The sequence below is a fragment of the Canis lupus genome, chromosome 2, assembly GCF_011100685.1.
Source record: "Canis lupus familiaris isolate Mischka breed German Shepherd chromosome 2, alternate assembly UU_Cfam_GSD_1.0, whole genome shotgun sequence".
NCBI classification, from domain to species: domain Eukaryota; kingdom Metazoa; phylum Chordata; class Mammalia; order Carnivora; family Canidae; genus Canis; species Canis lupus.
In genome coordinates, this window is record NC_049223.1 from 35,221,363 (window position 1) to 35,234,443 (window position 13,081).

Consider the following 13,081-nt stretch of genomic DNA (forward strand, 5'->3'; position numbering starts at 1 on the left):
TCTGCCTCTGTGTCTTTCATGAATAAGTAAATAAAATCTTTAAAAAAAAATTAAAAAAAAAAAAAGGAAGGAGTCAATTAAAGGGTGTGGTAGCTAGTGGAAAAGTCACTGTTCTCTAGGTGATGCCAGAAGATAGGGATGATGCATATTGCCTGCCCTGTGTATGCATCTAGCATCCGTGTCTAGGTGAAGGCAGATTAAAACATATATTCAGGACTTCCCTGAAGAAGAAAGTACAGAGCCTGATTCGTGTGCATGTGTGTGTTGGGGGTCGTGGGGAATTCAGGGGAGGAGATATACTTCAGTCAGTATTCACTTGCTTTTCCTGAGTGTGATGTCCTGAATCAGGACCATCGGTTAGGATGGTTGCAGGCCAAGGCTGTGCATACAAGGGACACAGGATTTGTTTGTTTGTTGTTTAGGAGCATTTTGCCTAACAGACCTAGTCTCATAGTAGCTACCTCCTTGAGACCCAGACAGGCTAGGCACCTCCAAAGCCGAGAGGCTCTCAGCACCCTCAGCAGCTCTGATGGGAGACCAGATTACTCCCCAGGCCTCTGACTATGATTAGGAATGAGACCTAGGACAGAACCTCCTTGGAGGCCAGCATCCCTTCTGCAGGGGATTGTGTCACCAAGATGTTAATCCAGCTGTTGTCATTGCAGTCTGCGGGGTTGTATTTAGTCAGTCATCAGGGCCACATCAGTTTCCCCCTGTTGAACCAAGGAGAACTTGATTCTAAATATTTGCTCTGGGGAAGCCCCGGTGTTTCAGAGGTTTAGGTGGCTCAGAGGTTTAGCGCTGCCTTCAGCCCAGGGCAGGATCCTGGAGACCCGGGATCGAGTCCCACATCGGGCTCCCTGCATAGAGCCTGCTTTTCCCTCTGCCTGTGTCTCCGCCTCTCTCTTTCTCTCTCTCTCTCTCTCTCTCTGTGTCTCTCATGAATAAATAAATAAAATCTTTAAAATATAATAATAAATAAATATATTTGCTCTGGGGAAATTTCTTTAGTAAGAATGAACTCTCTAAATCTAGGGATTTAGAGATATAAATTAGCCACCTTTGTCTTCTCTCACTCAGGGTTGCAACCCTGCATTTAGGATACTAACCCTTTAAATGGTTGTAATTTGAAGAGTACTAGGAAGATCCTCACAAAACCCACCTCACAGGCAGGTTCCTAAAACTCCACCATTAACCACCACCATAAGCATTCTCTTTTAGTTTTTATTTATTTTTAAAGATTTTATTTATATGTTTGACAGAGAAAGAGCATTCACAAGCAGGGGTAGTGGCAGGGAGAGGGAGAAGCAGGTTCCCCACTGAGCAGGAAGCTTGATGTGGGGCTCAATCCTAGGACCACACCCAACCATGACCCAAGCTGAAGGCAGATGCCCAACCAACTGAGCCACCCAGGCACCCCCAGCAGTCTCTTTTAAATTCTTCATTCATCCATTCATTTGTTCATTTATTCTCTCTCGCTCTCTCACACACTCACAGACACACACGCACGTGAAGTACTAGAGTATCCTATCCAACAGTGCTTTCCTTGGCTTAGCTTTAATACAGAATTTGGTTAGAACCCTCTATACGGTCATTAAACAAACAGTAAGCACCTACCTAGGTCGGTCTGTAGTCTTGGTGATGCCAATATAATGTTAACACACAGTCCTGTCATCATAATTTAGTGGGGGAAGATAGAAATGTAAGGAAATAAGATAGAAATATTATAGTGTCATGTGATGAGGACCGTGATAGTGCCATGCACAGGCAGGGCCAATAAGAAGGAAGGAAGCTAGGACAAATGACCAGAGCCTATTCGTCCAGAATGGGACCCAATGTCCATCTATATTATAATCAATACAAACTACATGTAAATGTGATAAACTGGTCCACCTTTCCTGAGAGGGCCCCCAAAATTGTTTTCACAGGGCCTAAACCCTGCCTCAGCAACTCTGAATACTGGATGTTGTGGGACCCCAGAAGATGGAATTGGGGATTTAGGGATACATCTCAAAGATTGTGACATTTAATACTGGGTATTGAAGGATGGTAAGTAGGATGTGGGACAGGAGAGTTCTGGACAAAGTGAACAATACATGTAAAAAAAAAAAAAAAAACACCAAAAATCAGGGTGGCTCAGTCGGTTTAGCATCTGACTCTTGATTTCAGCTCAGGTCATGATTTCAGGGTCAGGATCTCAGGTTTGTGAGATTGAGGTCTGTGTCAGGGTCTGTGCATGTGTGCTCCTCTCTCTCTCTCTCTCTCTCTCTCTATCTCTCTCGGTCTCTAAAAACAAAAATAACACCCCCAAAAAAGAAAAATACAACAAAAATCAGAAATATATAATTTAGTTAATTAGAATGAGTACACTTGGGTAGAAGGGATAGAGGACTGTTGGGAAATGAGATTAGAAAGGCATACAGGAATTAGATTTTGTAGAGCCTTTAACATCCTGCTAAAGAACTTGAAAGTTTCATCTGTTAACAGCGGAGAGCCACCAGAAGGTTGGTTGGTTGGTTGGTTTTTAAGACAAGATGCTCTATTGACCTCCCTTACCTCTGCTGACTCTTCAAAATTCATTCTATGATATGTCAAGACAACTCATGAGCTATCAACTTAGTGTTTTTCTCTACCTAAACCAAGGACTGGAAACTTTTTAAATTCCAGTAATATTAACATACAGTGTTATATTAGTTTCAGGTGTATAATATAGTGATTCAGAAATTCTATACGTTATTCAATATCATGATAATTATACTGTTAATCCCCATCACCTATTTCTCCCATTCTCCAACCTACCTCTCCTTTGGTTACCATCAGTTTGTTCTCTATATTTGAGTCTCTTATTTTATCATCCCTTTTTCTTTGTTCTGTTTCTTAAATTCCACATATGAGTGAAAGCATATAGGATTTGTCCTTCTCTGACTTCTTTCACTTAGTGTTTATACCTTCTAGATCCATCCATGTTGTTGCAAATGGCGAGACGATATTCTTTTTTATAGCTGAGTAATATTCTGTTGTACACATATACTGCATCTTTTATTTTATTTATTTATGTATTTATGTATTTATTTATTTATTTTTATTGGAGTAATTTGCCAACATATGCCATATCATTCAGTGCTCATCCTGTCAAGTGCCCCCCTCAGTGCCCATCACCCAGTCACCCCAACCCCCTGCCCACCTCCCTTTCTGCTACCCCTTGTTCGTTTCCCAGAGTTAGGAGTCTCTCATGTTCTGTCACCCTCACTGATATATACTACATCTTTTAAAATTTTTTAGGGGGAAAAATAAATAAATAAATAAAATTTTTTAGGGGCACATGGATGGCTTAATCGGTTAAGTATCTGCCTTTGGCTCAGGTCACAATTTCAGCATCCTGGGATCAAGGCCCATGTCAGGCTCTTTGCTAAACAGGGAGCCTGTTTGTTTCTCTCTCTCTCTTTCTCAGGTAAAGAAATTAAAATCTTAGGATGCCTGGGTGACTCAGTAGTTGAGTGTCTGTCTTCAGTTCAGGGTGTAATCCCAAAGTTCCAGGATCGAGTCCCGCATCGGGCTCCCTCTGCCTATGTCTGTGTGTCTGTCATGAATAAATAAATAAAATCTTTTTTAAAAAAAGAAATAAAAATCTTTAAAAAAGGTCTTACTGATATCAAATAAATAAATATAAAACAATTTTTTAAATGTCTTTTTTATCCATTCATCTGTTGATGGACACTTGTGCTGCTTCCATAATTTGGCTACTGTAAATAATGCTATAGTAGACATAGGGGCACATAGATCTTGAATAAGTGTTTTTTTAATCTGGGTAATACCTAGTAGTGGAATCACTGGATTAAATGGTAATTCTATTTTTAATTTTTTGAGGAAGCTCCATACTGTTTTCTACAGTGGCCACACCAGTTTTCATTCCTATTAACAGTGCATGAGGGTTCCTTTTTCTCCACATCCTCACCAACACTTGCTATTTCTTGTGGGTTTTTTTTTTTTTTTAAGATTTTATTTATTTATTCATGAGAGAAGCAGAGATATAGGCAGAGGCAGAGATATAGGCAGGTGGAGCCTGTTGTGGAATTCGATCCCAGGACTCCAGCATCACGACCTGAGCCAAAGGCAGATGCTCAACCACTGAGCCTCCCAGGTGCCTCTTTGTGTTTTTGATATTAGTCATTCTGACAGATGTGAGGTGATATCTCATTGTCATTTTGATTTGGATTTCCCTAATGATAAATGATGTTGAGCATCTTTTTCTGTGACTTTTGGCGATCTGGATGTCTTCTTTGGAGAGATGACTGTTCATGTCATCTGCCCATTTTTTAATTGGATTATTTGGGTTTGGAGTGTTGAGTTGTATAAATTCTTTATATATTTTGGATATTGACCCTTTATCGAATATGTCATTATTTGCAGGTATCTTTTCCTATACAGTAGGTTGCCTTTTAGTTTTGTTTGTTGTTTCCTTTGCTGTGCAGAAGATTTTTATTTTGATATAGGCCCAATAGTTTATTTTTGCTTTTGTTTCCCTTGCCTCAGGAGACCTATCCAGAAATATGTTGCTATTGCCCATGTCAAAGAAATTATTGCTTGTGCTCTCCTATATGATTTTTATGGTTTCAGTTCTCACATTTAGGTCCTTAATCCGTTTTGAGTTTATTTTTGTGTATGGTGTAAGCAAGTGGCCCATTTTCATTCTTTTGCATGTTGCTGTCCAGTTTTCTCAATACCTTTTGCTGAGGAGATGGTTTTTTTCCCAGTGTATATTCTTGCCTCTTTTGTCAAAGACTAATTGACCAGATAATCATGGGTTTATTTCTGGGCTCTCAGTTTTGTTCCATTGACCTATGTGTTTGTTTTTGTGCCAATACCATCCTGCCTTAATTACTAAATCTTTGTGTGGTGTATCTTGAAATCTGGGGTTGTTGTACCTCAGTTTTGTTCCTTTCTTTTTTTTAAGATTTTATTTATTTATTCATGAGAGACAGAGAGAGAGGCAGAGACAGGCAGAGGGAGTAGAAGCAGGCTCTGCGCGGAGAGCCCGATGCGGGACTCGATCCCGGGACTCCAGGATCACACCCTGAGCTGAAGGCAGGTGCTTAACCACTGAGCCACCCAAGCATCCCTGTTCTTTTTTTCAAGATGATTTTGGCTATTCAGGGCCCTTTGTGGTTCCATACAAATTTTAGGATTATTCTAGTTCTGTGAAGAATGCTGCTGGTATTTTGATAGAGATTACATTAAATCTATAGATTGCTTTGGGTTGTATGGACATATTAACAATATTTCTTCTCCCAAACCATGAGCATGGAATAATCTTTCCATTTGTGTTATCTTCAATTTCTGAAGATATTTACTGGTGTCTTACAGTTTTCAGAATATAGGTCTTTCAACTCTAAGTTTATTCCTAGGGGTTTGTGTTTTTGTTTTGTTTTGGTTTATTTTTTTGGTGCAATTTAAAGGGGATGGGACTATTAATGTCTTTTTATGCTCTCATTATTAGTGTACAGAAATGTAACAGATTTCTGTATATTGATTTTGTATCCTAGATTTTTCAGTTCTAGTAAGATTGGAAACTGAGTGTCTAGAAATGTGGAACCAAAAGGGAGGTGATTACAGCATTTTTTGTAAAAAGGACTGTCCTTGGTAATGTTCTTAGCTAATTCTGGTGGCCTTGATCTGATCTTGCATGAGCAAATGTGTAGACTGAGGCCAGATTTGTTTAAATTTTGCCTTGGTTTGCTTCTTAAGGGAGGCAGCACAGCATTGCACAGGGCCTCAGGCTCTTGTTGGGCCGCTCAATCATTGCTCCTCAGATTTATTAGTGTGTAAAAGAAGAAAGACTCTTGGCTGCTCTAAGGATTCATTGAGACAGTGCGTGCAGAATGCATAGTGCAGTGCATAGCTCATGGTAAACATTTAAAAAAATGTTATCATTTACTCAGTTTAATATTCCTGGCACTTAGCACAATGCCTGGCACACAGTAAATAGGATTCAAAATGGTTTTGCTAAATTAAACGAAATGGTACAGACTTTAAGTACAAAGTGTGGGATAGTGGTGGTGGAAGAGGGTTTTCCCCAGATGACACTCCACTTCCCTTCTTCTACTGCGGTATTCTGAAGGTACCTCCATTTTATACCCTCAGTGCAGGGAGATGACTGCTTGTCTAGAAATGGTTGCTCAAGGCTCAGAAGTGACACAGCAACACAGAGCCTGGGATTGCTGCCAGAATTTAAGAAGCACAGATTGCAACAAAGTGAGGGGGAAGGGTAGAGATGAAAAGTTTGAAAACCCAAGCAGACACAGAAGCAGTTTTATTGTTGGGTGAAATGGTTGTGCCTCAGTTTCCAACAGGCAGAATGAAAACTGTAGAAAGAGTCCCTGTGGAGTTGTGGTGCTGAAGGAGGGGCCCAGGGCAGCCCGGGTGGCCCAGCGGTTTAGCGCCCAGGGTGTGATCCTGGAGACTCGGGGTCAAGTCCCATGTTGGGCTCCCTGCATGGAGCCTGCTTCTCCCTCTGCCTATGTCTCTGCCTCTCTCTCTGTCTCTGATGAATAAATAAATAAAATCCTAAAAAAGAAAAAGAAGGAGGGACCCAGGAGCTCTGGGGTCCCACCGAGGCTGCTTCATGGGGTCTTGGTGCTTAGAAAGGCTTCTTTGGTTTAATATTATGCTATTGCCATTTTTTAGTACTTAATAATTTTTTACGGGCCCTACAAATTATGTAGCTGGTCCTAGATCCAAACTATCTAGATGTTTTGTTTCAGCTAATTTTTCAGCCAGTTTTTGAATTTGCGGCTGATTAAGTAGGGGCTGGGCTAGTCATCTTTTTAAATCTCTCTCTGATTTAATTATAACAGGCCAAAAATTGTGACAAATTAAATCTGTGCAAAACTAAAATAAAATGACTAGTACCTTACCTCCTATCTCCCGTCACGCTCCCAGAAAGTAACTACTACCAACAGCTTAGTGTGTATCAAGTTCAAAAAAATGTAAAATAAAACATGTAATTATATTGTTGATATGAATATTAAACCATACAACATCACTGCATGAAAATGTTTCCCTCAGTCCCACTCCTGCTCGGTGGAGCAACCACTGTTAACAGTTTTGTGGGTATCCTTAAAATATTTTTGTAAATTAATAGACTTTATTTTTTAGAGCAGTTTTAGGGGGATCCCTGGGTGGTGCAGCGGTTTAGCGCCTGCCTTTGGCCCAGGGCGCGATCCTGGAGACCTGGGATCGAGTCCCACGTCGGGCTCCCAGCATGGAGTCTGCTTCTCCCTCTGCCTATGTCTCTGCCTCTCTCTCTCTCTCTCTCTCTCTGTGTGTGACTATCATAAATATATAAAAAAATTTTTTAAAAATAGAGCAGTTTTAGGTTCACAGAAAAACTGAGTGGAAAGTACAGAGAATTCCCATATGGCCCTGTCCCCACACCCACACAAGCGTTCCCCACTATCCATGTCCACCCCCACTGTGGTCCATTTGTTACATTCGATGAACCTACAGTGACATGCATTGCTACCCAAAGTCAATAGTTTACACTCGGATCTGCTCTTCCAAATATTTTTCAAAATAATTTTTTGTCACATAATTGATTATACAAATTTTTTTTTTTTTTTTAAGATTTTACTTTTAAGTAATCTCTACACTCAACATGGGGCTTGAATTCTCAACCCCAAGATCAAGAGTTGCATGTTCTTTTGACTGAGCCAGCCAGGCACCTCTGAATATTTTTTGCTTATTAAAAAAAGTAGGTTTTTAGGGACGCCTGGGTGGCTCAGTGGTTGAGCTCTACCTTTGGCTCAGGGCGTGATCCCGGTGTCCCAGGGCATTCCAGGATGGAGTCCCACATCAGGCTCCCTATGGGGAGCCTGCTTCTCCCTCTGCCTGTGTCTCTGTTTCTCTCTGTGTGTCCCTCACAAATAAATAAATAAAATCTTTAAAAAAATAAAAAATAAAAAAATTTAAAAAGTAGGTTTTCAAAAAGTACAATGAGATGTTATGCATGTTAATATACAGCTTTGTTTTTTAACAAACACCTTTTCAAATCAGTACACGGAGACCCACCTCATTTTTTTAGCTAAGGACATACTATATTGTATGCCTATATTATTATTTATTTATCCAGTTTCTTATTAGTATCTATGTTTTTTAAACAATGCAATATACATTTTTATATATTTTAGGCACTACACAAGTGAGATTACTGGATTGTAGAGTATGAAAATACCAAATTGGCATGTTCTAATCTAGGATTGGACTGCATGTGTTTTACACTTCCCTCTGACCCTCATCCCTAGCTAGTACTTTATTATATGTCACTAGCACTTAAGGATCACACCATCAAGGGGCTTAGCCCTCAGGCTTGAGAATACTGGAACAGAGATATGAGAGAATTTACTTGTGAATAATAATAGTAATGGCTTACCTATATTGTACATTTAAACCATGTTTTGTTTACTTAAGCCAGGCACTGTTCTAAGCACTTTACATGTATGATCTCCTTTACTCTGTGTAACCACCCCAAGATAACTCTATATTATACCCATTTTAATTCCTAGGAAATTGAGTACCTAGGGTTAAGTAAGGTCACATACCTGTCTAAAGTGTTGGGGACAAGATCTGAAACAGGGCTCTTTAACTTCTGAGCCATGCTCTTCACCTCTGCACACACTGTCTCTAGAAAGTTTAATGCCATCTTTATGCCAGAGCTCTTTACCTTGTTTATTCCTTATGTAACTGGGGCCCAAGGGTGCAAGAGCACCTGGTGCTTTGGGTAATGGGGCGTCCCAAACAGACCAAATTCTCTGGGTCACTTACCGCTGCTGACAAAATCCAAAGGCAGAGAACCCAGGGGTGGTGAAGCAAGAACAGAATTTATTTCAGGGAGGCCAACACCAGGACAGCAGACTAGTGTATCAGAGACTGTCTCCAGAATGCTGCTGTCTCCAATATAGGGCAAAGGGCAGTGGGTCGGTGTGCTGGGCAGTAAAGGTCAGGTCGGCCACGGTGTTGGGGTCAATCATGCAGGGTGTTGCTGGAGTCAGGGCGTTAGTTAATGCTTGAGGGGGCAATTTCAGTTCCCACCACAAATGCTTTGCCCGCTGGGAAAGATGAGCTGGAAAGAAGAACTTAAATCAGTTAGAAAGTACAGACTGAGGTCACAGTGGAGGTAGTGGAAGTCCCCTTTCACTTAAAACAATATTGTCTTTATTCATTTGTCTTTTTCTGCACTTTAACTCTTTGAGAGCAGGGTTCCTGTCCTAATATTATTCATATCTCTGTCCCTAATTCCTAGCACCATGTCTAATTTATTGTACATAATTAATCAATTTAGTTGCGTAACTGTGTCTCTCAGGAGGTTAGCTACTTTATCCTTGTTACGGGTGAAGAAACTGTAAGTTGGTGTAGTAGAAAAGAGTGGAAAGCAGAATGGTAGAGCTGCAATTTGAACCTGAGGCTTTTGATGCCTCCCTCATCTGTTGTGTGGTCCACCAAGTCCAGACTGCCTCCTTCCCGCCTGCCTTGCTCAGAGGGCTCCGGAGAATGGTTCCTTACCTAGCAACCAGTTCTAAGCTGGAAAACCTCACAGCTAGACTTCTTTAATGATCCCTAGGAGGGGCAGGGGCAGATGGGAGGAGGGCCCCTGGAAAAGAGAATTCCTGGAAATACTGCATTCAAGAATAAATGGATTGGTGGGGGGGTGGCACCGGAAGTCAAGTTCCTCAGAGGAATGCTGCACCCTAATGATACCCATCCTCTGTTTCGATTTCTGCAGGCTGGCCATTGTTCTTTGTGATTTACGAGCATTGTCTTCTTAATGCTCACAGTCCTTTAAGGGGAATATTATCATCTCTATTTTACATATGAAAGAATGCAGGCTGGGAGGCCTACTGACTTGCCCAACGTTACACATGTGAGTGATGAAGCTGAGATTCCAACTCAAATCGGTGTGTCCCCCAAACTTTCATTTTAAGCATTCTGCTACCCCTAGGCTATAACAGTTGGCTGAGGCTGGGGGCGTTGTAAGAAGAAGGCTATAAAGGGAAATTGCCCTCTGGACTGAGGGAGACTTTAGCAACCAGGAATAAGGTACAGAAAACCTCATAGTTTGAGCCCTGCTGGGTTATGGGGTCAAGGAAAGAAATATGATTTTTTTTTTCATTCCAATTTTTGAATCTGGGTTCACAGCACATGATATCTTTATACTCTTAACCTAGAAATGGTAAAGTTATTTTGGGCACAAAGCAAGAGCTGTGGCTTTAAAAATATGCCACTGTATTTATCTCTTCCGCTCCAAGATTACTGAAAATTAGCCCAGCTGTGGCCTGAGGCAACAAACATCCACAAAATCTCCTTCCAGATCATGCAGCCTCCTCCCCACCACACCACCTCCCCCCAGCAAAGGAGGCGGAACCCCGGGGAGTGGCAGCCTCTGAGGAGTGGATTCACATGAGCCCGCCTCCCATCACACTAACCCTGTCTCCTCCCAGCTACTCTAGCGGTCAGAATGCTAGGTCTGTGAATGAGCTCAACTCTGTCTCCTCTCTCATCCCCAAGGCTTCACAGGAGTAAAATAATAATAACAAATCTATTACTGAGCTGGGGAGTCCACATGAGAAGAATTTTTCAGCTCTATTACCAAATCCCCGTGTAATTCAGGGCAAATCACCTTGCTGTAACTTAAGCCCTCAGCTTCCTTACCTATAAAATGGAAACTCTTTTACATATTTTATATATCTATAAATATATATAACTTAACTTATATATACTTTAATTTATAATTATAATTTATATATAAATATAGATAGATATAAACATATAAAGATATTATCTCCTTTACATATGAAAACTAAGATGTTAAATGATTTGCTAAACATCACATAATTTATATGATGTTGCCATATTTAAACCTATTCTGATTGTAGAGCCTAATACCTTACAGAGAACAAGCAGTATATTTTTACATGGTCTTGTTTCCATGGAAAATTCTTTCCACCGTCATTTGAAGATCTAAGAAGCAGTGGGGAAATAAATGATGGAAATGCTAACCCAGGTGGTTTGAGCTTTCTCCTCCTCTCTCTGATCCTGGACAGCATTTGGGTTGCAGACTATGGTTCTCCTGTGATTTGTGGGCTGTAATTACTCAGATTAACATTGCCCAATTCATAAAGGCTGAGTGAGCAAGAGGAGGTGGAGCTTGTTCTAGTGGCGACGCAAGTGGAGGATGGGGAGGGGGAGCTAGGGATGTTGTTCAGCCTGGTCTTGCAGCAGGTTTGATGGCGGATGGTTTTTGCCTTTTGGTCAGGCTGAGCATGTATGACTGTACAATCTGCCAAATTCTGCTACACACACACACACATACACACAACTGAGAGACAGACAGATGCATGAAATGGTTGCATAAAAGCCAAAAGGGTGCAAACAAAATCAGAGCTGCTTGAGGCTGCAGCGGCTGGCTGCAGTGGGGAGAAGCAGGGTGTCCCTACACAGAAAGCCTGGATGTTCACCTGCAAACCCAGAATCTGCAGAACCACCCGTGCTCTGACTTTTCCCTGGGCAGCCAGAGGCAGCAGCAGCAGCCCGCCAGAGAATGAGCAATCCAGGGGAGCTGGCTGGCTGGGCCGGAAATGGCTGTAATCATTTAAAAGCCTTTGCTGGCTGCACTGACCTAGCGGGGTGGGCGGGAGGCATGCTCCAGAGTGCTGTCTGGCAAGATAGCCTGGGCTTTAATCAAAATGATGGGTTTTCTGGGAGCTCTTTATTAACCTCAGGACCAAAATCCCAAAGATGGCAACAAAGGGATGAATGGGGAGAGAAGGGGAGGGCAGAAACCTGCAGAACCGGGCTGTGATTTTCCTGAGCTTGTCACTCCCGCTTCGTGCCCCTCCCCCAGCCTCACTCCTTTCTGATTCTTCTTTTTTTTTTTTTTTTTTTTTTCCCCTTTCTGTTTCTAGCTTAGAAGTTCCTGCCTGCATCTCTGACTCCCAAATGGTGGCAAGGCAAATGTAATCAAAATAATTGCTACATTTGTATAATGCTTCAGAATTTTCCAAGGGCCTTTATACACAGCTCAGGATGTGGTGGAGTGAGACTGTCCAGATTCCATCAGGTCCTGGGTTCTACAATTAGTAACCTCAAGACCCTTGGTCCTTAGTCTCTTCATTTATAAAACAGACATATCCATAAAACAGACATGGATATTGGCAATATTTACTTCATATGGTTCTTGTGAGGAGCAAAAATTATATTGCATGCAGATCTACTTAGCCCAGTGCCACGCACATAGGAAGATCCCAGTAAATCTAAAATACATCCATAATCCTGTGGAAGGTGATCATCTTCATTTTATGGATGAGAAAACCATAGTTCAGAAATATTTACGTAAATTGCGCAGGCCTGTGTACTATTAAGTGCTAAAGTCAGAGCAGGCTCTCAAGTTCAGAAGAACAAAGCACGATGAACAGAGGAAAAGATAATTTAACCACCCTCCCACATTCTCCAGCCTGTGCCCTCCAAGAGCGTTCCTGAAAACATTGTCCTTGGTCAAAATGACTTGGTGTTGTTCTTTTGGAGGAAATCAGTGTAAATCAGAAAACTGCTCTGCTGGTGTTAGTTGATTGTCCACAGCAGTTGAGAATAAGAGTTGGGGATGAGTTTACAAAGTCTGGCATTTGCTTCACAATTTTCAGGACCTTCCCCAGCATCTGCATTGGCAAAGCCTCCAGCCAGCTCCTCCGAATCCCTGAGGCCAAACTCTGGCCAGTGTTCCTTTAGCTGAAAAGAGGGATGTAGGGAATGTTGCCAAAAAGACCATGGGCAATGCCTAAGGGAGGTGTCTAAAGTAGTTTATAGGGGCACCTGGGTGGCTCACTGGGTTGAGCACCTGCCTTCAGCTTGGGTTGTGATCTCAGGGTCCTGGGATGGAGCCCTGTGTAGGGCTCCCTGCTCAGTGGGGAGTCTGCTTCTCCCTCTGATCCCACTACCCTGCTCATTCTCTCTCTCTCTAATAAATAAATAAAATCTTTAAAAAATAGTTTATAGGATTAAGTGAAGTGGCCAGCTACCTCCAGAGGGCAAT

General features: G+C 41.7%; 1 protein-coding gene and 1 long non-coding RNA gene across 7 annotated transcripts in view; one reads left to right on the forward strand and one right to left on the reverse strand.

Moving 5' to 3' along the window:
• PCDHA13 (protocadherin alpha 13) overlaps nt 1–13,081 on the forward strand; it is a 172,056-nt gene that overhangs the window by 149,010 nt on the left and 9,965 nt on the right. The window lies entirely within an intron of this gene.
• LOC119870202 overlaps nt 1–13,081 on the reverse strand; it is a 64,938-nt gene that overhangs the window by 15,678 nt on the left and 36,179 nt on the right. Inside the window, exon 4 of the long non-coding RNA XR_005355448.1 lies at nt 8,821–9,118. This is a non-coding gene — a long non-coding RNA (uncharacterized LOC119870202). The remainder of the gene's footprint in view (nt 1–8,820; nt 9,119–13,081) is intronic.